This window comes from Cucurbita pepo, chromosome 2 (assembly GCF_057944985.1).
Source record: "Cucurbita pepo subsp. pepo isolate OVF chromosome 2, ASM5794498v1, whole genome shotgun sequence".
Taxonomy (NCBI): domain Eukaryota; kingdom Viridiplantae; phylum Streptophyta; class Magnoliopsida; order Cucurbitales; family Cucurbitaceae; genus Cucurbita; species Cucurbita pepo.
The window spans coordinates 9,637,587-9,661,175 of NC_141799.1; positions in this window are offsets into that span (position 1 = coordinate 9,637,587).

Here is a 23,589-nt window from a genome sequence, read left to right on the forward strand (position 1 = left end):
TCCGTGTGAGATAACAAGGTAGAGATCCAACTCCTAGGTCTTGCAAGGCTTGTGAATACAAAAGTGGACCTAATCACTAGCAATGAGTTCACTACAAAAGTTTATCTAATAATACTCCCCTAGTTACCACAACGTACGAACAATGTGACATACAAGAGGTAGAATATAACACAGGCACACTTCTATTGTTACATCATTTATCTATATTCATGTTATTTTATAATGTGCATTAGTTACGTTCTAAACATGCTTAAAAAAAATTAGAACACTAATCCTACTAGAAAAACTTGCACAAAAAAACATCCACTAATCCTACTAGAAAAACTTGCACAAAAAAACATCTAGCAACATCTTAGAGACTGCTATCCTTAAAATACTTTACTATGTTTGATATGTTTATCTCGTTTCATCAAATCACCTAAGATCAAATTCCAACCTATGTAGACTTAGAAAATACTAACTCATGGCATGATCGTCTTAAAAACGACAATTAATGGGTTAAAACACGTAGCTACTTATTTGTGTCGGTGTTTTCTTTCTAGACCAAATCAACTTCTCAATTATTATTATTTAGTTTCCAAATATTTATATTTGGACAAATTCCACTTTTTACTCCAAAGCCATTATTCATGCATATAATCTACTTTTACGAGCCTAATTTGATTTGCTTTTGGAATATTTATATTTGGGCATAAATTCCACTTTAATGTTGCTTACTTTTTCTTATTATGTTCTAAGAAAAAAAATGTAAAACCATAATAAATAAAATAAACATTATGATTAATCATGATTCTATTATTAGCATTAAAAAAATATGTATATAAAAAAAATTTAATATTTAATTTAATATTTAATTTAATATTTAATAAATTTAAAATTAAAGAATCTATGTATATAAAATTGAGATTCTAAATTTTAAATTTTTAGAATTTATTAGAACACTCCCAAATTTAATTTATATAATATTAAGAATACTTTTAAAATTAACTTATAGGTCGGTTTAGGCTCGGAATCCAATGATTAAAAAATTACTTTTTCGTCACTCCAATTAATTATTTCAATAATTGTACGGAATGAAAGTGTGAATTAAATAATTATTTTGCGCAATACGACGACGTAAGAGAAACGTTGGATTCCTCTCATTTGCCAAGAAAGTGGGAGAGGGGAGAGTGGCGGCGTATGCCTAACCAACCGTAAGGTGGTGGGAGGGGACACACCTTCCAATGGTGTTTTTGTGATTTATTTATATGTTAAATTATCATTTTAATTTCAAAACTTTCACATTTATGCATGTTTTTAATTTGACCCGTGTTGTCGCTATTATATACATGTCATGACATTGTATGAAAAAATTATTTAAAAATAATTCACTTTAAACAAAATAATAGCATAAAAAAATAACATTATTGAATATATAAAATGACACATAGACAGACCACATGGTACATTTCATTCATACAATACTCAATTCATCCAACCTAACTCGAAGCCATTTCAACAGTAAGTCCACTTATTTGGTTGACATAAAGTAGTTAATCTAAGCTGAAGTCACTAAATACTTTTTGTGTTAGCATGATCTCGCTCCTAGAAGTCTAACTCCAAATTCCATGACATCATATTTAGGATCTCGCTCAGAAAATTAATTCATCTAACTTCATTAACTAATCTAAATTTGGCTCCAAATATGTGAAATTGGCAAAATAGCAACGTTCCTAACCTCAAATGTTTCTAAAAGCATGAAAAATACCTCCGGAACGGTCCAAAATGGTAGGAGGGGACCAAAACACCCAATAGAGTTGTTTAAGTGGAGCCAAGCCGACAATGAGCAGTGTCACAATCATGCTTGTCTATGGCGTGTTGCATGTGGCCACATCTTAGATGTCTCGGTCATGCTTGCCTAGGATGTGTTATCCATGTTGCATGCCCGCTCCAACCCCCTTTTACTTGCTTTCATGCTAGATAGACTTTTATTATTATTGTTAGGTCAATACATGGTTTTTGACCCGTCACCAAAATCATGTCTATACCTGTCAGGGCTAAAATGCTCTCAAAATGTACTATAGTGAGATGTGACTAGTGGTTAATTCTTCCTACCTGGTTTAGATGCTTTTAAAGTCGTTATTGCCTACTCGCTTTTAGTTTATAACATTACTTTCTCTAAAATTGTTTTCAACATATTTCCTCACTCACGTATTCTAAAACATTTCTCACAAACGTGACTCAAAGCTCGAGCATACCTTAATATTGTATGTAAAGTTTGAATTTCACATGGCTGACTTGTTGGCATGGTTATAACAAGTCCCACACAATCACTATCCCACTGCCGCAAGAGTGCGATTGTGACAAGTGGTATCAAAGTTGAGTTGGCTCCTTTGATCGTAGCATATAGACATGTCCGCAGCAAAACAACTGAGCAAGTCCCAAACTAACCGATTGGTAGAAATCGGAGAATAGTTACTCTACATGAGTGAAGTTCCTGATGGAATGGGGCTTTTAGAATCTCGGATGAATGAGATTTCCACCTTGAAGCAATGGTTGTCCTCTGATTAATTATTCGAGCGCAACGATAGCTCAACAAGCTTTGTTGTCTGAATAGATGAATGCATCGAAGTCTTAGACAATGCCCAACAAGAAATCGTTTATATGATCTTATAAATGTTTGAGAATTTGAGAGTAGCCTTTGGAGTGGTCAGAGCTGAAGTGGCAGATCTAAGCATCAAAAAACCTCACCATGAGAGCGGTGGGGAACCAAACCCCAACTAGGGTGTAGTACTCAACAAGATAAAGGTCTCAAAGCCCAAGCCCTTCAATAGAGTTCAAGATGTCAAGCCTCTAAAGAACTTTATCTTCAACCTCAAATAGTATTTTCGAGCCACAAATACTTGTAGTTGAAGAAGCGAAGGTCACGTTGGCAACAATGCATCTAGTTGACGATGCAATGTTGTGGTAGAGATTCAAGTACATGGACATTCAAGATGGTCGGTGTACTGTGGACACTTGGGAGAGTTTAAAACAAGAACTCTTCTCTAAATTCTTTCTAGAGAATGTCGAGATAATCACAAGAAAGAAGTTAAGTGAGTTGAGACATATTGGTAATATCTAAGACTACGTTAAGCGATTTTCTGGACTTATATTGGATATTCGTGACATGTCCAAGAAAGACAAGGTATTCAGTTTTGTTGAGGGGTTGAAGCTATGAGCGAAGGTCAAGTTTTATGAACAAAGGATCCAAGACTTTTCCACGGCCTATGGTACAGTCGAACTACAATTTGACCTTAGCAATGATCAATCACAAGATGAAAGGCAGAACCAGACTTATGTATTTGGGGGTAATAAAAATTATCGACCCAACTCCTCCAAGGGTGGGGGAGGTGACAAACTTGAATGCAGAGGAGAGGAAAGCTAGTGCTCCCAACATAGAGGTAGAAATCAATGGCAAAAAACTCATATCTAGAATATTCACCGTCAAGGTTCCTTGTCCTGCTGCATATGCAAGGGAGCCCATCGAGAATCTGAATGTCCATAGAATGCGACACCATACCCCTTCCAAGAAAAACTAGAAGTGAATTCAGAAGTTGAGTGTGGGATGGTAGAAACAAAAATACCGTTAGTTGAGAATGTTGAACACCCCCGTATGGAGGCACTAAAGTACTTGTATGCACTCCAAAAGAGAGTGGAAGAGATAGAGGAGCTAATGGAACACGTTCTTATATATGTCGAGGCCTGGATTAATCACAAAGCGGTTAGAAATACTATTGTCGACTCTGAAGTCACCCACAACTTCATGACGGAGACCGAAGCAAAACACTTGAACATCTTTTCACATCGAGACACAAGAAAGATGAAGGCCGTTAATTACGCTATTTTACCTATCTTAGGAGTTGCAAAGAGAACTCTAATCAAGCTGGAGACTTGACTAGACAAACTCACTTTGTAATAGTCAAGATGGATGACTTCGACATTGTGTTAGGGATGACTTTCTACTAGAATACAAAATCATTCCAATGCCCCCAGAAAAATGCTTAGTAGTAACGGGGTCTAACCCAACGATTATTCAAACAAACACCTATCAACCAAGAGGGGTGAAAATGATGTCGGCACTACAGTTGAGAAAGGATCTTAGCCATGATTGATGTTATGTCAGGATTATTATGTTAAAATAAGACTCACTAATTTGTGAAGTAAATCTCACACACACTAACGATAGAACGCTCCGATACCACTTTGTGACTAACGATAGAACGCTTCGATACCACTTTGTAAAAATACTATTCGCGTATTTGTGAAGAAGATGTGGAGAGGGGAGAGACAAGGAGACAAATAACACTGATTTTATCAAAAAAAAACCTTTTCTATTGATCTGTATTTCTTTTCTATCTTGCTCTATTTTTTTCTCTGACCTTACCATTAAAGAATGAAGTATTTATAAGTTTTCTAACTCTAATAATAGATATGTGAGACACCTCAATCCTACCATTATTCCTAGCTCTTGGACTTTTCTTTCAATTGACTTTTTAAATTAACCTCTCTTAACAAATTACCTAAAATTAACTTTTTGCATTTTAAGTTTATTTCAACAAAACTAACCGTTTAGCATTTTAAGTTTATTCCAACAAAACTCCGCTCGTAAACTTAAATACTATATTCAACCATTCCACTTGCATCGTTTTTGTTTTCTCGAGCTCAGTCGTGGTTTCTTAAATTTCCTCTTCTTGTCCTCGAGCAGCAAACTAAGCTTGTACTTTTCTGACGAAACTTCATTTGGAGCTTCTCAAGAATAGCCCATTTGAGACACAACCTCCTCATTTCTCCCGTTCTCAGCCACGCTCGACTCAAACGTTATAGCTTCTTTCAGTTTACTCAATTCCCTTCCCAAGTCGACAACGACATTTTTCACTTCCACTTTTACCTCCTTCATTTCGGCTTTATCATGAGTGATTATCTCAATCATGTGTCGTAAATTCACTGCCTCCTTTTGGACACAATTCAGATTCACGCCGAGTGAGTCTCGACGTTGAGTTAGCATCTCTCTATCTTTCTCCTCTCTCACTAGCTCTTCCACTAGACCATCAATCTCCATTTATAAGTCATTCTATTTCTCCACACCTTCTTCAATTTTCTTCATGAGCTCAGAGATTACCTTCTCATTCTCTTCCTTCTCCTGTTTGAGATAGAAAGAACTCTCACTCAGCTCAGCCACTTCTTTCTCTAACCTTTCAATCTCCATTTCTAAAACTTTCTTTTCTTTTTCAATCTCTTTCTCCTTCGAAAGGCGCTCATTCAGGGATTTCAACGTCTGCAACTGAGACTTCTCCACAGATTTATCCACGGCAGTTTTGGGTTGCTCTAAATCTCTATTCAACTCCTCATGATCTGGCAGTTTCTTTGGCTCGTTCATTGATCGCATGGGATTCTTCTTCGTCATTGTTTTGGGATTTTCAAGGGATTTTCAAAGGATTGCAACTTGCATTTGCACCATCTATTTCTCATGTTCAATCTGCATTTCTGCCATCCTTTCTCTCCATTCTAGCGGCAGGAGCAAACACTTCGTCATAGTCGATTCCCGAATTTTGCTTGTATCCCTTCCCAACAAGTCGCGCCTTGTACCGCTCTATCTTGCCTTGAGCATTCATCTTTTTCTTGATACCCACTTAACACCTATGGGCTGACTTCCTTCCAGTAATTTTGTCATCTCCATGTATTGTTGCGATCAAATCGCTTTAACCTCCTCATCCATGGCAGTTTGCCACTTCTTGTCTCGCACCGCCTCTTTAAAGCTAATATTTTCAGCATCTGTCAGAAGACATACAAGGTGTACCTCATTTGTTGAGTCATGCAAGTCTTGCAAACTTCGCATTTTGGGTTGTCGTGGTTTATCTTCATCATTGAAAATTTCTGAGTCTGTTGGTGCACTTGTTGGTGCAACGACTGATGATTCTCCAACTTCGATAGACATACAAGGTCAAGTAGCTTGTATCCTTTTGTCTTCTCATCATATCCAATAAAAATATACCTTTTGCTTTTGTCTTCGAGCTTCGTTCTTCGTTGATCCGGTACGTAAAAATAAAACACACTACCGAACACTTTGAGATGAGAAATTGTAGGTTTTTGTCCGCTCCAAGCCTCTTGTGATGTTTGATCATCTAACTTCGCATGTGGACATCGATTTTATAGGTAGATGGTGTATTGCACGACTTCTGCCTAAATTTCCTTTGGCATCCTTTTGCTCTTGAGCATTGATCGAACCATGTCGAGAATGGTCCGGTTCTTTCTCTCGGCCACACCATTTTGTTGAGGGGTGTACGGTGCAGTTAGAAATCGCCTTATGCCTTGCTTCTCGCAATACTCCATGAAAGCCGTCGAAGTATACTCGTCACCTCTATCGGATCGTACAGCTTTGATATGTCTATAAGTTGCCTTCACCACAATCACTTTGAACTTTTTGAACACCTTGAATGCCTCCGATTTTTCTTTCAGAAAGTAAGCCCAAGTTTTCCGTGACTAATCATCGATAAAGAAAATGAAATACCTCTTTTCGCTGAAAGACCTGGGGGTAATTGGTCCACATATATCTGTATGGATCAACTCAAGAGGCTGTTTAGCCCAAAATTCAGCCTTCTTTTGAATTGAGATTCTCGCATGCTTGCAGAGCACGCATTCTTCACAAAATTTTCCTTCAAAGTACATGTTGGGTAGCCCATGCACCATATTCTTCTTCGCTAACTCCTTTAGGTTGCCATGATGTAGGTGACCAAACCGAAGATGCGGCAGTGATGACTTGTTTTCTACATCGACTCACAAACACTTTTCTCGTATGCTTCTTAAGTTCAGTTTGTACATCCGATTTCTTCCTATCTCGACTCGAGCAACCAAACGCCCTTGCTTATCATTCAAGTGTAGCAGACGGTCCTTTTAGAATATCGAGTAACCTTTCTCTGTGAGTTTTCCCATACTCAATATGTTGGTCTTAAGGTCTGGTACGTAATAAACATCTTGGACTGACCCCATTACACCATCCTTTTGCAAGAAATGTATCGTACCTCGGCCTTTGACCTCCACCGTTGACACATCTACAAATAACACATGACCATCTTCAATCTTTTGCATCTCTTTGAATAGGTACTCGTCACCACACATATGGTTGCTTAACCTTGAGTCGAGGTACCACAGAGTGTCGTTGTTGATGTTGTCTTCATCTTAAGCCATCAAGAGAAGACCTTCATTTGTTACGTCTTCCAAGGCTAGGTTGGTTGCTCCTTCCACCCTTTTTCTGGCACGACAATCTTTTGCAACATGTCCCATTCTACCATAATTGTAACATTTGTCGGAGTTACAATTATTCGCATATTGACCATATTTTTGACATTTATAGCACTGAATGTTGGAATAGGTTGATTGGTCGCCTCTTCCTTGATTGCGTCCTCTTCCACGCCAATTTGCTTGGCTTGACTGTCTCTTCTCCTTATAATGTCCTTCATTACTGCTGTCTTGACCACCTCGACCATTTTCGTGACTTCCACGAACTCTATCTTGAATATTTTGAGAGTAGAGTACCTTTTCATTTTTGATAGATGCCTTGGTTTGAAGTGCTTGAACGAGTGTCTCCTCCTTCTTCTTCTTACGTTGCTCGTGTGCCTCGAGAGAACCAGTGAGCCATTGACCGTGAACGTCGCTAGGTCCTTTGACTCTTCAATCCCACATACAACATTCTCGAAGTTGTTGGTTAATAACCTCAAGATCTTCTCCACAACCCGTGTCTCGGGTAACATTTCTCCGTTTCGATTTAGTTGGTTTACCACAGTCTGTACGCGCGTAATGTAGTCAGATACATTTTCTGACTCATTCATCTTCATGCACTCCAACTCGTCACGAAGAGTTTGGAGACGCACTTGTTTGACTCGGTCAATTCCTTTGAACACCTTTTCTAAAGTGTCCCACGCTTCTTTTGAAGTAGTTGCCCTTGCAATCTTCTCAAAGCCTGACTCGAAAACAGCTTGGAACAGCATGTATAATGTCGCCTTATCCTTTGATCGCAATTCTTTTAACGCCTTGTTTTGTGCCGCCAGATAACCCGTGGTATCCTTTGGTTCTTCGAAACTTTCTTCGACCACCTGCCATGCATCATGAGAACCGAGAAGAGCTTTCATTTGGATACTCCAATTCTCATAGTTCGTCTTCGTTAGTCGCAGCAGCAAGCATTTGACCCATCACATTCGCCATCGGCTCTGATACCAATTTGTTAAAATAAAACTCACTAATTTTTTAAGTAATCTCACACACACTAACGATAGAACGCTCCGATACCACTTTGTGAAAATACTACTCGGGTATTTGTAAAGGAGATGTCGAGAGAGGAGAGAAAATGAGATAAAGAACACTGAAAAGACCTTTTCTATTGCTCTATATTTCTTTCCTCTCCATTTTTTAAAAAACCTTTTCTATTACTCTATATTCCTTTACTCTCTATTTTTGCTCTAACTTTACAGGAAAAGAATTAGGTATTTATACATTTCCTAACACTAATAATTGGGTGAGAGAAACGCCTATAAACCCCTACCATCATTCCCTAAAAAAAACTCTGGGCCTTTTCTTTTCACCTGTCTTTTTCAAATTAAATTTCCTAACAACTTAACTGCATTTGACATTTTAAGTTTATTTCAATAGGAACACATTGTATACGGCCACAAGATTCGGTGGTAGGGCAATTCTATAGGCCACAGCCCCAGCTCACTCTAGAATCTCAAAGGGGCCTATGAACCTTGGGCTCAATTTTCCCTTATTTCCGAACCTCAACACCTTCAAGAAGACATGGTCACCCACCTCGAATTTGTGGTCTCATCTATGCAAATATGCATAGCTCTTCTAACGGCTCTATGCGATGAGTATTCTCTGCTTGATTTTCTATACCGATGCGTTGGTGACTAGAACTAACTCCAGTCCCAGTAGTTGCTGTGTGCCTACCTCTTCCCAGAACACTAGTGTTCAACACATACGCCTATACAGTGCCTCGAAAGGGGCCATCTGGATAGTCGCTTGGTAACTGTTATTGTAGGAAAACTTCATCAAAGGTAGATGTTCATCTAGCACCTAGAGAAATCTATGACACAGACTCGCAACATATCTTATAGGATCTAATTCAGCCTTTCGGAATGTCCGTTTGTTTGAGGGTGGAACGTTGTACTGAATCTCAACTAGGTTCCTAGTGCTTTCCAGAGACTTTTCCAAAACTGAGACATGAACCTGGTGTCCCAGTCTGAGACTATGGACATTGGTACCCCGTTCTGGCATACTGTCTCCCTGATATATAACTGAGCTCATAGATCCACTCGATATGTGGACTTGCCTGGAATGAAGTGACTTGTCTTGGTTAGTCGATCTACAACCACCCAGATTACGTTATATCCCTGCTTAGTCTTGGGCAAACCCGAGATGAATCCATACAAACTGCTTCCCATTTTCATTGAGAAACATTTAAGAGTTGTAGCAATCCTGCAGGACAATGTCTCGGGGACTTTACCTACTGGTAGGTTAAACATCGGCTTATAAAATCTGTTGTATTTTTTCATTCCTGGCCACCAATAACTTTCTTTCAGATCCTGATACATCTTCGTACTTCCAGGGTGGAATGTATAATATGTATCATGGACTTCATTCATAATATCCTTCAGGATTCTCTCATCTCGGGAAACGCACAAGCGGTCCTGCTACCGCAGGCCCCCATCTGAGAGATAGAATACCCATTTGGTCTCTCCGTTTCAGTCTGACTACACACTTTGTTGAGGTGTTCATCACACCTCTGGGCGTCAATTACTCATTATCTTAGGGTGGGTTGCATGGTCATCTATCCCAGCCCTCTTCATCTCATCTTGTAATCTCTCTTGCTTGGTGATCATCGCAGAAGTATGAATGACCTTCCTACTCAATGCATCAACTACAACATTGGCTATACCTGGATGGTAAAATATCTATGTCATAATCCTTTACTAGTACCAACCATCACCCCTGTCTCATATTGAGCTGCTTCTGCGTGAACAAGTATCTAAGGCTCTTGTGATTAGTGAAGACTTGAACTTTTTCCCCATACAGGTAATGCCGCCAAGTTTTCAGAGCAAACACTACCACTACTAACTCGAGGTCATGCGTGGGATAGTTTCATTCATATTCGTTTAGTTGTCTAGAGGCATGCACTATCACCTTACCCTTCTGCATGAGCACATAACCTAAACCTTTCCCTGATGCGTCACAGTACACCACGAGGTTGCCTCACCCATCTAGAACTGTTAGAACTGGTGCTATCACCAACCTCTCCATGAGTCCCTGGAAACTCTGTTCACAAACTGAAGTCCAAGAAAAGGGCTTGCCCTTCTTGGTTAACTGAGTTAGCCTTGAAGATATTGTAGAGAAATCCTGGATGAACCTTCTGTAGTATCCAGCTAGCCCTAGAACACTCCCTTTGGTGAATGTGGTTGGCCTTGGCCACTTCATCACTGCTTCTTCCTTAGCTGGGTCCACTATGATCCCTTTACTTGACACCACATGACCTAGAAACGCCACTTCAGATAGCCAAAACTCGCATTTTGAGCACTTTGTGTACAACTGTTGGGTTCTCAGCACTGTCAAGACTTTCTTCACGTGTTCCTCATACTTTGCCTTTGACTTAGAGTATACCAGAATATCATCAATGAAAACTATAACAAAAGTGTCTAAGAATTCCTTAAACACCATGTTCATTAGTTCCATGAAGACTATTGATGCATTGGTAAGGCCAAATGACATAATAAAGTACTCCTAATGTCCATAGCGACATCTGAAGACCGTCTTGGGTATATCCTCTTCTCTGATCCTCAGCTGATGATACCCTGACCCCAAGTCAATTTTAGAGAAAACCGTTGCTCCCTGTAGTTGATCAAACAAGTCGTTAATCCTTGGGAGAGGATACTTATTCCTTATGGTGACCTTATTCAGCTCTTTATATTCAATACGCAAACGCAGAGACCCATTCTTCTTTTTGACAAACAGAACAGGGGCTCCCCAGAGTGATATGTTGGGTCTAAAGAATATTATGCAAAAGCTCCTGTAACTGTTCTTTCAATTCTCTGAGTTCTGTAGGTGCCATCCGGTAGGGTGCCTTGGAGATCGGTGGGTTCCTGGTTCTAGATCGATCCCGAAATATACTTATCTAACAGGGAGCAAACCTAGCAAATTCTCTGGGAAAACATCTACGAACTCCCTGACGATGTGTACTGATGAGACTGTCACCTCGCTACTATTGTCCAAGGTCACGTTGGCTAAAAATACACTTGCGCCACTACGAATCAACTTTTTGGCATTCAGTGCTGTAATGACGCTTGAGGTTCTCTTGGAAGTGGCTCCCTTGTATGTAAAGTTATCCCCCGACGGAAGTTTTGAGGGTCACTACTCGAGTCTCACAATCTACTAGAGTGCGAGTCTCACCTAGCCAATTCATACCCAAAATAACATCGAAGTCTTGCATGCTTAACACAATCAGTGCGGCTTCTATGACACATTCTAACACTATTACACTACCTCCCTTAACCCTATGAGTAGCCATCAATAGCTTGTGAGCAGGAGTGGACACTGACAAGGTGATCTCTAAGGGTTTCTTTTCTAAGTGTGCTAGCTCTACGAATTCTTCAAATACAAAAGAATGTGTAGAACCTGAATCAAACAACACTAAGGTCAAATGACCAAAGAAGGGTAGCATACCTATAACAACTGTGTCAGGTTTGTCAGCTCGCCTACCTGTGGTTGCATGGTCTCCGGCTTGCCCTTACTAATGCTGAGTACCTTGGCCTCTTTAGTCTAGTGCCGCAGGTCGGTTAGTGCGCTGATCATTCCTCTGAGGGCAATCTACTGCAAAGTGGCTTGCTTGGCCACATTTGAAGCACGCATTAGTTTCGGTTCTGCACTCCCCCTTGTGAGGATGCTGACAATTGGGACAAAGGCCTCTATTTAGCACCAGGGCTTTCCCCCACTTATCAGTACGACCTCGAGGCTATCTACCAGTCCTGGGGTGGTTTTAGTCTGTTCTCTTCTCCTAAATTGCAGTGTGGGGTGTCTGGGTTGATGCTGCCTATAACTTGTTGATGCGGGCCATATCGATGAGGATCACTACTCTGAGGGTGCCTGCATAATTCGAGAATGTCTCGGCTGCCACATGTTCCTTTATATCCTCCCTAAGACCAGCAATGAACTGCTCGACCTTTAGCTCTTCGGTGCTGACAAACACTGAAGAAAACCTTATCAGCCTATTGAATTCCATATCTTACTCCTCCACTGGCTTGTCACCCTATTTGAGCATAAGGAACGTTGCCTGCAATTTTATTTTGGCAGTGACAGGATAGTACTTGCAGAGGTATGCTTCTTCGTACCGGCACCAGGTGATGGACTCTCCATGCGGTGCAATAATCCTATTAGCGCTTTTCCACCAGAAGAGCACATCCCCTTTCAACATGTACATCCCACAATAGACTTGGTACTCCAATGATAATTCATGTAATAGAAGGTTGTTTCAATTGCCTTCAACCACGTCTCTGCTGCGACAGGGTCCACCTTGCCTCAAAAAAGTTGGGCGGTTTATGCCTCTGGAAATCCTTCAGGTAACAGGACTCCACAGTCATAGTCCCTAGACTTTTAGACGCTTGTACTGCTGTCTGATTAGCTACCAACGCCTGCATCATTTGGGTCATCATGTTCTAGTTTTGGGACATCATGTTCTAATTTTTCATTGAGGTTATCAAGAAAGTTTGTAGCATATCCATAATGGGTGTGGCTGACGGCTGGCTGGGTGTAATTTCTGTATTAGTGACGAGCACAGGCTGGACCTCCTAGGGGAGGAAATCAGTGGGCTCTGTATTAGACAAGTCTTGAGCAGTAGGCTTTATGTCAGACTAGTCTTCAGTAGTAGGATTTGAATCAAACGAGTCTTGAGTTATAGGGTCTATATCAGGCAAGTCTCGGGCCATGGTTCTCCTTCGGCTCGTTCTTGTTCTTGGTGCCCGTGGTACAGTCCTCTCATTAGCTTAGGGTGTGTCTCTAACCTCCTCTTAAGGTTCAAGTTATTCCACTTCAGGTGTTGGAATAGGGGTGCCCTGAGTGACTTTTCTTCTTCCTCTTCGGAGTCCAAGCCGACATAGGGTCCACGTCTCTTGGATGCCATTATCTATCTCAACACCTTCTAAGTAGTGCGCAATTATAACACAACAGGAAATCATGGTACATTCTTCAAACGTTAACTAGACTTTTGTCTATTTATTTCGAACTCGAGAGAACATCTGGTCGCGAGCGGCACGTGATTGATGGGCACAGTCACAGAGGATACGACTCTCTATCCTAAATGTCTACAAGACCTATGTCCTGGTGCTCTAATACCAATCTATCATGACCTAATATTTTACGATGATCCGTGACTCAAAATGACAACGTCAATGCAAAGAAAACAGTTAAAAATGTATAAGGGAAAAATCATATATTCCAAGTAAAGAAAATTGCAATACAAAGGTTCAAGCAAACAAAAGTTTAAGGAACAAAAATATGAAAATTCGAATGCAAAAGAAAATACTAGACTAACACTCAGGGACATGTATTCCTCTATGACAATCCGCCTCTCTGATCACGCCCTACCTCGACCCAACGCCACACGTGTTAGATAAAAGCTTGAGGTTTTCTTATTTAACTTTACACGTTTTAATTAGTTGATTGAATATATTCCTTTGACCATTTGACAAACACATCGAATGGATTACCAACTTTTTAGGTGGCTATTTTGAAAGTAGCACATATTTAGTTGGCCGGCCATTTTTAGGATAAATTAATTATTTAAATAGGTGAATCTCTTGAGAAAGAAAACATCACCTCTTTTTAAGCAAAACCAAATCTCAAGTCTCTCTCTCTCTCTCTCTCTTTTATTTTGACGCGTTTTTATTTTCTTCCAACAACTTTCTTCTCTCTTTCCGTCGAACGATTTCCCCTCACACCAATTGTGAAAAAGGATTTTTCCTTACCGATTGTCAAAAAACAACAATTGGTATCAGGGCCTGGTCTAATCCATTGGTGGTATATCATTACGGAAGAGCCAACCTTATCAACAGGCAAGTTGAATAGCTCAAGTGGCTAGAGCGTCAACCTAACAACACACAGGTCTTAGGTTTGAGTAGAAGAAAATGCAAAGGTGAAAACACACATCGCGTGGGGTCCATCCCGGGCAGGCTCACTCACTCCTCCATGCCGCCGTCGTGTGCCGACATCTCCATCACCACCACAAAGAGGCTGACGCCGTGATGACGAGCGTCGAGTTGTCGTTGAGCGTGTGATTAGGGAGATGACGACCGCCACCGTTCAATACCTGATGCTGACAAGGTCCAACGAGTGGGCCTTGTTGATGAGCATCAACCTACTGGCGCAAGGGTTATGGCACACTGTCAAGCCAGAGGAAGGAGAAATAATCAAGTACTGGGAGGATCGGCTGGCATTCGCTGCCATACTTATGGTCTGTGCCCGCAGATATGCTGGCGTCTCTCTCCACCAAGCACACTGCGCAATCGGCCAGGGAGGGAACCAAATCCCGTCGGGTTGGTGTGTAGCGAGTGCGGAAATCCAACATCGAGCAACTGCAGAAGGAGCTCTCAGAGATCCACTTTAAGGACGGCAAATCTGTCGATGACTTTTCAATGCAGATAACGGGGCTCACCAACAGCATCACCACTCTCGGTGGGAGCATCAGCAAGACAGAAATCGTGAAGAAGATGCTGCAGGTCGTCACCGATCACCTCGAGTAAGTCACGATTTCAATCGAGACATTGCTTGACGTGAAGACCTAACGGTGGAAGAGGTGATTGGAAGACTGCGTAACGTCGAGCAGCGGAAGAAAAACACCGCTTCAGCTGTCCACAAGGAAGGTCGTCTACTCCTCACTGAAGAGGAATGGCTTGCACGCCTAAAGCTCCGCGACAACACCGGCGAGAGCAACAAGCCCTCCAGCCGTAAAGGCGATAAGAAGCCATGGAAATCTCACGGGCGGGCCGATCCAGTGCTGAACTGTGGTAAGAGAGATCACCTAAGCAAGAATTGCTGGAGCAAGTTCAGGAACAAGGAGAAGGCCGAGAAGGCCCATGTGGCTCAATCCGTGGAGGACGAGCCAGCTCTCTTCATGGTAAGTGCATCGGACTTACCTGATGTCCCCAATTTCGATTCCAAGTCGACGGAGGTGGAGGTAATCGACGAAGGCGTAACTGCTCCTCTAGTGAGCGTCAAACCTGAGAAAGAGCTCCTTACCCTGAACCCAATTTCGATAACAAATCCACAGAGGTGGAGGTAATCGACGACGGCGTAACTGTTCCTCTAGTGAGCGTCAAACCCGAGCAAAGGCACAAACTAGAGAGCCAATTCAACTGAAGGAGGCGCAAGTGTTCGCTCAGATCAGCGAGAGGGACGAGCAGCATGAGCACCGGCGATGGGTCCTCGACACAGGAGCAACAAACCATATGACCGGGGTTAAATCTACATTCTCCGAGCTTGACTCGAGGATATACGAGACAGTGAAATTCGACGACGGCTTCGTTATCGAGATTGAAGGGCGTCACACCATCCTGTTCATCAGCAAGTGAGGTGAGCACCGCAAGCTGATCGGCGTCTACTTCATCTCGAGGCTCAAGGCTAACCTTGTGAGCCTGGGTCAACTCAATGAGGTTGGCTGCTTCATTTCCATCAAGCGCGGGTACTCAAAATCTGCGATGATCGACAACGGCTGCTCACGCAAGTTTCGTGTACGACAAACAGTCTTTACATCTTAGAGTTGGAGAGAGAGCAATCCGTCAGCCTCTCGGCCAAGACCGAAGAGGTATCTTGGAGGTGGCACGCAAGGTACGGGCACTTAAACTTTCCGGCTCTACAAAAATTTCACAGGGAGGAGATGGTGCACGGTTTGCCGACAATCAAAGGCGTGAACAAGTTGTGCGACGGGTGCCTCATCGGCAAACAGAGGCGCACCCCCTTTCCGTCTCGAACATCCTACCACGTCGGTGAGTCGTTGGAGCTGGTACACGGCGATATCTGCGGGCTCATCAAGCCAGCGACCCCAAGCGACAAGACCCTCTTCCTCCTGTTGGTCGATGACAAAAGTCACTTCATGTAGCTAATCCTGTTGCAAGTGAAAAGTGAGGCGGCAGAGGAAATTAAGCGCATCCAGGCGCGAGTAGAGGCCGAATGCGAGAAGAAGATGCGAGTGCTGCGCACGGCCGAGGCAGAGAATGCTTAGCGAGTTTCGGTAAGTACTGTGATGAGCTGGGCATGCAGCGACAACTAACGGTACCCTACTCCCCCCAGTAGAACGGGGTGGTAGAACGTTGAAATCAGACCATCGTCGGGACAGCGAGGTCATTGCTGATGACAGTCGGGATGCCTGGGAGATTCTGGGGAGAGGCGGTAATGAAGGTAGCGCATACCCACCTGGCCAAACTCGATCCCAAGGGGCTGAAAGTCATCTTCATCGGCTACGAACCCAGGAGCAAGGCGTACAGAATCTATGATCCTGCGGGGGGGCGAGCTCATGTGTCTCGCGACGTCATCTTCGACGAAAGTACCTTCTCGAAGTGCAACGACGTGATCAAGGCAGACCACAACCCAAATCAATTCATGGTGGAGTAGCTCATCACCAAGCCGGAAGAAGGAAGAGCACAACATCAGGAACCGTCACCGCCGCTAGCAGCTGCACCCCTTGAACCAGTGGAGTTTGTAACACCACGAACTGCGGATTCGACGCTGAATGCCGATCACGATGATGATCTGGTGGCCAGGTACCAGAGGATGGACAACCTAGTGGGAGGAGGTGAACCACGTGGACTGGCGACGCGCAAACTCAAACAATAGGTTGTCGAACTACATGCTATCAGCATAGATGAACCGAACACCTTCGCCGAAGCAGAAAGGAACCTGTGCTGGCTGAAGACAATGTAGGAGGAAATGACATCCATCACCGAGAACCAGACGTGGAGTCTGGAGGATATGTCGTCGGGACACCGAGCCATAGGGCTCAAATGGGTCTTTAAACTGAAGCGCAACGAAAAGGGAGAAGTTGTGAAGAACAAAGCCCGTCTGATGGCGAAGGGCTATGTCTAGAAGCAAGGTGTGGACTTTGAAGAGGTATTTGCACCAGTGGCAAGGTTAGAATCTGTCCGCCTTTTGCTGGCAATCGCGGCACATTACTCTTGGGAGGTCTACCACATGGACGTGAAGTATGCTTTTCTTAATGGAGAGCTGAAGGAGACCATCTACATCCGACACCCACCTGGCTTCTTGGACAACGACAACTCCGGTAAGGTACTGCGCCTGCACAAGGCACTATATGGGCATCGGCAAGCACCACGAGCCTGGAATGCGAAGCTCGACAGTACCATACTGTCACTAAAGTTTAAGGGTTGTGCCTCTAAGCATGGCATCTACACGCACGGCCACGGGGAGCAGCGACTGATTGTGGGAGTGTACGTCGACGACCTCATAATCACTAGAGGCGACATAGAAGTCCTTGGAAGATTCAAGAGGGAGATGTCAAAAACTTCAAGATGAGAGATCTCGGCGTACTCAGCTACTACCTCGGCATCGAAGTGCAACAAAGTACTGCTGGCATCACCATCTGTCAAGGTGCATACGCAAAGAAGCTGTTGGACACTGCTGCGCTAGCAGACAGTAACCCTACAAGGACGTCAATGGAGGCCCGACTCCAACTGAGGAAGGTCGACACACGACAGCAGTCGACTCCACCAATTACCGCAGCATTGTAGGGAGTCTGCGCTATCTGGTAAACACTCGCCCTGATCTTGCTTATTCCATTGGATACGTGAGTAGGTTTATGCAAGCACCTAGGGAGGAGCATCTAGTGGCTGTCAAGCGCATCTTGCGCTATGTAGCCGGAACCAGAGGTTGGGGTGTAAGATACTGCGCAGGGAGAGGAAAGGAGAAGCATGAGCTGGTCGGCTATAGTGATAGTGACACGGCCGGTGACGTTGATGATCGTAAGAGCACCAGCGGGATGATTTACTTTCTCTCAGGCGGCGCGATCTACTGGCAATCAACTAAGCAAAAGGTAGTTGCTTTATCTTCTTGCGAAGCAGAGTACATTGCCGCTTCGACAGCACCTAACACAGGGGGTCTAGCTTGCGCGACTGATGGAGGAACTTATCGGAAAAGAAGGCGATCCACCAATGCTTTATGTGGACAACAAAGCTACGATCTCCGTGATCAAAAATTCGGTTTTGCACGATCAAAGCAAGCACATAGAGATTAAGTTCCATTACATTCGGGAGTGTGCAAATCGAGAGCTTATCAAGATTGACTTCATCCGAACAGAGGAACAGCTTGGAGACATCTTCACCAAGTCTCTGGCACGGGTAAAATTTGAGGAACTTCGTTCAAAGATCGTAGTTCAAATAATAAGGTAGATATACAATAGATTTTAGGAGAAGATTGTTAGATAAAAGCCTGAGGTTTCCGTATTTAGCTTTACACGTTTTAATTAGTTGATTGAATATCTTCCTTTCACCATTTGACAAACACGTCGAATGTATTACAACTTTCTAGGTGGCCATTTTGAAGGGAGTGGCTTGGCCAGCCATTTTTAGGATAAATTAATTATTTAAATAGGTGAATCTTTTGAGAAAAAAACATCACCTCTCTTTAAGCAAAGTCAAATCTCAATTCTCTCTTTTACTATGTTATTTTTAGGCGTTTTTATTTTCTTCCAACAACTTTCTTCTCTCTTCCCTTCAAACAATTTCCTCTCACACCAACTGTGAAAAAGAGATTTCCCCTTACCGATTGTCAAAAAAACATCACGTACTTGAAAAAAAAAAAGATATAACAGGAATGGGTATAAAATTATACCCAGTAAGCCACCTACTTGTAGGCTCTCATCGCACCCTAAGCTTAACAGACAAACACGGGCTTCTCATTGGCTCTAAGACGTTTGGTTCTAATCTTAGACCCTTGGGGCTTGCCCCTTGAGACTTCTATTATTCTTCGTCCTCTTATTTAATACCTAAGAGTTCCTTACGCTAAGCTGGACTGACCGGTATCTCTCTATGAGGCGCTACCTCTACATGGCTAACTGAGAATACATGGTATCTTGCCTAGAGGTGTGTTGAGTACCTCCTAAGCCGGGGCGCGACCCAACCCGTTCCCATGCAGCTAATGAGTTGTACGACGTGGGGACACATTTCCCATGCGAAATGGCTAGGAGTAGTAAGAACTGATCAAGAACTCCTAGTCCTTTCCCGAAGCTATAGATACCGTTCAAACAACTTGCGGCCTAAGAATACCCCTAAGGTACTATGTTTGTCGTGGTGATCTGCTAAGTTCGTAGGGAAGGGATTGATCAAGGCTCACTGACTTGTCACTCTAATCATTAATCCCTAGGCTTATCAGTATAACGCTTCCTAAACATCATCAAGAGGGAGAAAACATCAAGAACTAGATACATTATACACTTTTTTCTTCCTAAGTTTCGGGTAGTGACTTACTTGATTGACGCGTGCCCTTTCACTAGCGCTACTAAGCAAGTAGGGTGTCCAAAACTACTGATTTCCCTCAATTAGGTCCCTTTTCATGTAAAAACATTGTTAGAATTGGAATTGAGATAAAAATCGGGCAAACAGAAGTCAAACGGGTCAAAAAGTGGCTTACACGCGTCGGCCACGCGCCCTCATGTGCTGGGGAGGAAGCTAGTCACAGGCGGACGCACGAGTACCACGTGCGGGATGCTTTCGCGCAGTCATGGGTCAGCATTCCAATTCGGGTCGACGGTTTGGCTCACTCGGGTGGACCGCGGGTTGGTTCAACCGACGGGTTGTGAGTCGGGTCAAATCTACTCGCGGATCTGAAATCGGGTAGGGCACGCAGACGACTCATGTCGCCGCTTCACTGGGGCTACGTCGCTCCAGCCGTCATCTGACACATAGCTCCAACTAATGTTTGACACGTGTAGCCAATTATAACCCTCCTTTTTTGGTAGCACCTATTAGGGTTCCGCTGGGACCTCTATAATAGATGGAGGGAAAAATGACTCATTTGCCCCTTTGTTGACTTCGGCCGATTTCTTTCTCTTTTTTTTTATATATATTTCGGCGTTAGAGTGTGCCTTCATTCAATTTAAACCTGATTTAAATTAAACAATGTTTTATGTATGCCTTCATTCAATTTAAACCTGATTTAAATTAAACAATGTTTTATGTATGCCTTCATTCAATTTAAACCTGATGTCCACCAACAAACTTACCAATGACTTGAAATGGTGTGTCACCTTCTATCCTGATTCTTATGTTATGCAGGATTTGCCTATGGGGAAGATGATTGGCTCGAGTAAACAATTCAGAGGTCCCTATCATATTTCTTCATCTCCAATCAAATCTTCAGCTCATCAAGTATCTCAGTCATCTGATTTGTGGCATTTACGCCATCAACATCCTTCATTTTTTTCATTCTAAATTTCTAGCTTATCATTTGATCATTTTTTGCATTTTAAATTTCTAGATGATTTGTGGCATTTCTCATAACGGTAGTAATTGCCCATTAGCAAAACAAACTTGCTTGTCTTTTTAAAGAAACTCAATAACTAACACATCCTACCTTTGATCTATTAGATTGTGATGTTTAAGGACCTCATAAATATTCCTACCCATTCTGGTTTGCGTTTTTCTCACTGTTGTTGATGATTTTACTCGATATATTTGGGTTTTTCTTATGCCACATAAATCAGAAGTACAACATTTGTTAATGAACTTTGTTAAATTCATTCAAACCCAATTTCACACTACTATCAAGATAGTACGATCAGACAATGAGACTGAGTTCCTATCTTTGCAACCATTTTGTTACTTCTTGTGGCATTAAATTTCAGCGCACTTGTGTCTATACTCCACAAAAAAATGGAGTCATAGAATGTAAGCATCGTCATATCCGAAATGTAGCTAAGTCTCTTCTCTTTCAGTCATAGGTTCCACTTATTTTTTTGGGAGAGGGCATCTTAACGGCGGTTTATCTTATAAATAGAACATCATCACCATTGTTATCTAATGATACACCATTTGAAGCACTTTACAAACGACCACCTACACTTCATCATCTTAAAGTTTTTGACTCTAAATGTTATGCAAGTGTAGTACATCCTAAGCAAAAATTTGAATCTCGGACAATTCCTTTTGCTTTCGTAAGATATTCTAGTGGTCACAAATGTTACAAGTTGTATGACATACAATCTCACAAATTCTTTATCAGCCTTGATGTTAAATTTTGTGAAAATTATTTTTCTTTTTCATCAACTTCACAAACTTTGACATGAGCTCTCTCAACTCCCATTTTACCACTCCCTGACCCATCTTACTCAAACATTCATTTTCCTCTTATTTCGTCATCTACTTTACCTTTTGTTCATATCTAGATTCACCCACTAATATCAATCATATCTCACCTAATACATCAATTCCACTCTAACGTTCTACTTGTACCAAACAGCCTCCAGCTTGGCATAATGATTACGAGTTTTCTTCTGCAGCCAATCATTTAACATCTAGCTCAAGTCACAACACTAGCACCAGGTATCCTCTTCATCATTACCTTTCATTATCTCATCTTTCTCCTACTCAACATGCTTTTCTAGCTTTTATTATAACCCAAACAAAACCTAGAACCTATGATGAGGCAGTTGGTGACCCATTATGGCAGTAGACTATGAATGCTGAAATTGAAGCTTTTGGAACGTAATCATACTTGGTTTCTCATTCCTCTACCACTTGACCATAAAGATATTGGCTGTCGTTGGGTGTACAAGATTAAATACAACCCGGATGGTTCTGTTGAACGTTATAAAGCTCGACTGGTAGCAAAAGGATACACTGAGGTTGAATGTATTGATTACAAAGAGACATTTTCTCCTATAGCGGAACTTACTACCCTTTGTTGCTTACTCACTATTGTTGCTACTCGAAAACGGTTCACTCATCAGCTGAATGTTCAAAATGTCTTTCTCCATGGTAATCTAGATGAGGAAGTCGCTGATAGGGGGATAATACAGTATGTCGGCTACATAAGTCTCTTTATGAGTTAAAATAGGTTTGTCGCAATTGGTTCTTCATATTCTCTACCACTCTACAAGATGCATGCTACACTCAGCCAAAAGCCGACTATTCTTCATTTACTAAGAGTAGATTTATTTCTTTCACAGCAGTTCTTATCTACGTTGATGATATTCTGTTAATAGGCAATGATCTCAAAGAAATACAACATCTCAAGACTTGTTTACTCGAGAAATTCTTTATCAAAGATTTAGGGAATTTGAAATATTTCCTAGGCATTGAATTTTCTCAATCTAGAAAAGTAATTTTTATGTCTCAAAGGAAGTATGTTTTAGACACTCTTCAAGTCACAAGTCTTACAGGAGCACGTCGAGAAAAATTTCCTATTGAGCAAAATCTGAAGCTTTCTTTAACAGAAGGAGAGAAGTTGAATGATCCAAACAAATACAGACGGTTGATTGACAGATTACTATATTTAACTGTTATCGGGCCTTACATAGTGTATTAAGTTTGTATGCTTAGTCAATTTATGCATGAACCAAGAAAACCACATTGGGAGGCAGCTCTTCGAGTTTTGAGATACATCAAAGGTACTTCTAGTCAATGACTTCTACTACCATCAGAAAACAACTTGAGATTACAAGCATATTGCGATTCTGACTTGGGGTTATTGAACTACTAGACAGTCTATTTTCTAGGTTTTGCATCTTCTTGGAAAATTCAATTATTTCATGGAAGTCTAAAAAGCAAACCAATGTGTCTAGAACATAAGCAGAATCCGAGTATCTAGCTATGACAAATACTTATTTATAGTTAATTTGGCTGAGATACATCCTTCAAGACTTGGTTGGTAATATATTTTCTACCGGAGTGGTTGACAATATATTTTTTTTCTTATTTTCATTTTTGTTTTTTGTTAAGGATATATATATATATAATAGAATAAAGTTTAGGGATTAATATGAAATTTAAAATTGAAAATAAAAATAATCAAATTAAATTTCAATAAACAAATCTGGAGGGAAAATGGGTGAGAGCCGGACGCTTCCCTCCAATTTTCCCTTACATTTCCTCTATTTTCTTCCTTCCATTGTCATTCTCTTTTCAGAAGAAACTTCACCGTAAGCTTCTTCAATCTTCGTCTTTGAATTCCATTTCAGATAATAAATTTGGCGTTCTCCGATGCAAGGAAGAGGAAGTTTGAAGCGAACCGCTCGCTGGATGTTTTTCCGGCTCGAATCCGCCTCCGATTGGCGGATTTTACTTACTTGACCAGTATTGAGATTTGTTACTCGATTCCTGTTTGTGTGTCTTGATCAAGCTTCGGCTGCTAGTGGTGGAGTTTGATTTGAGATTTGCGTTCTGATTTGGAATTGGTTTGGATTTTGGAACTTGACTGATTTGTTGTTCTAGCTTATTTGTAGAATGCGTCTGGAGGTTGCGCTTTAGAATTTGTGATTATGTTTTGGTTTATTCGCGAGGTAGACGACAATGGAAGGATTGAAGT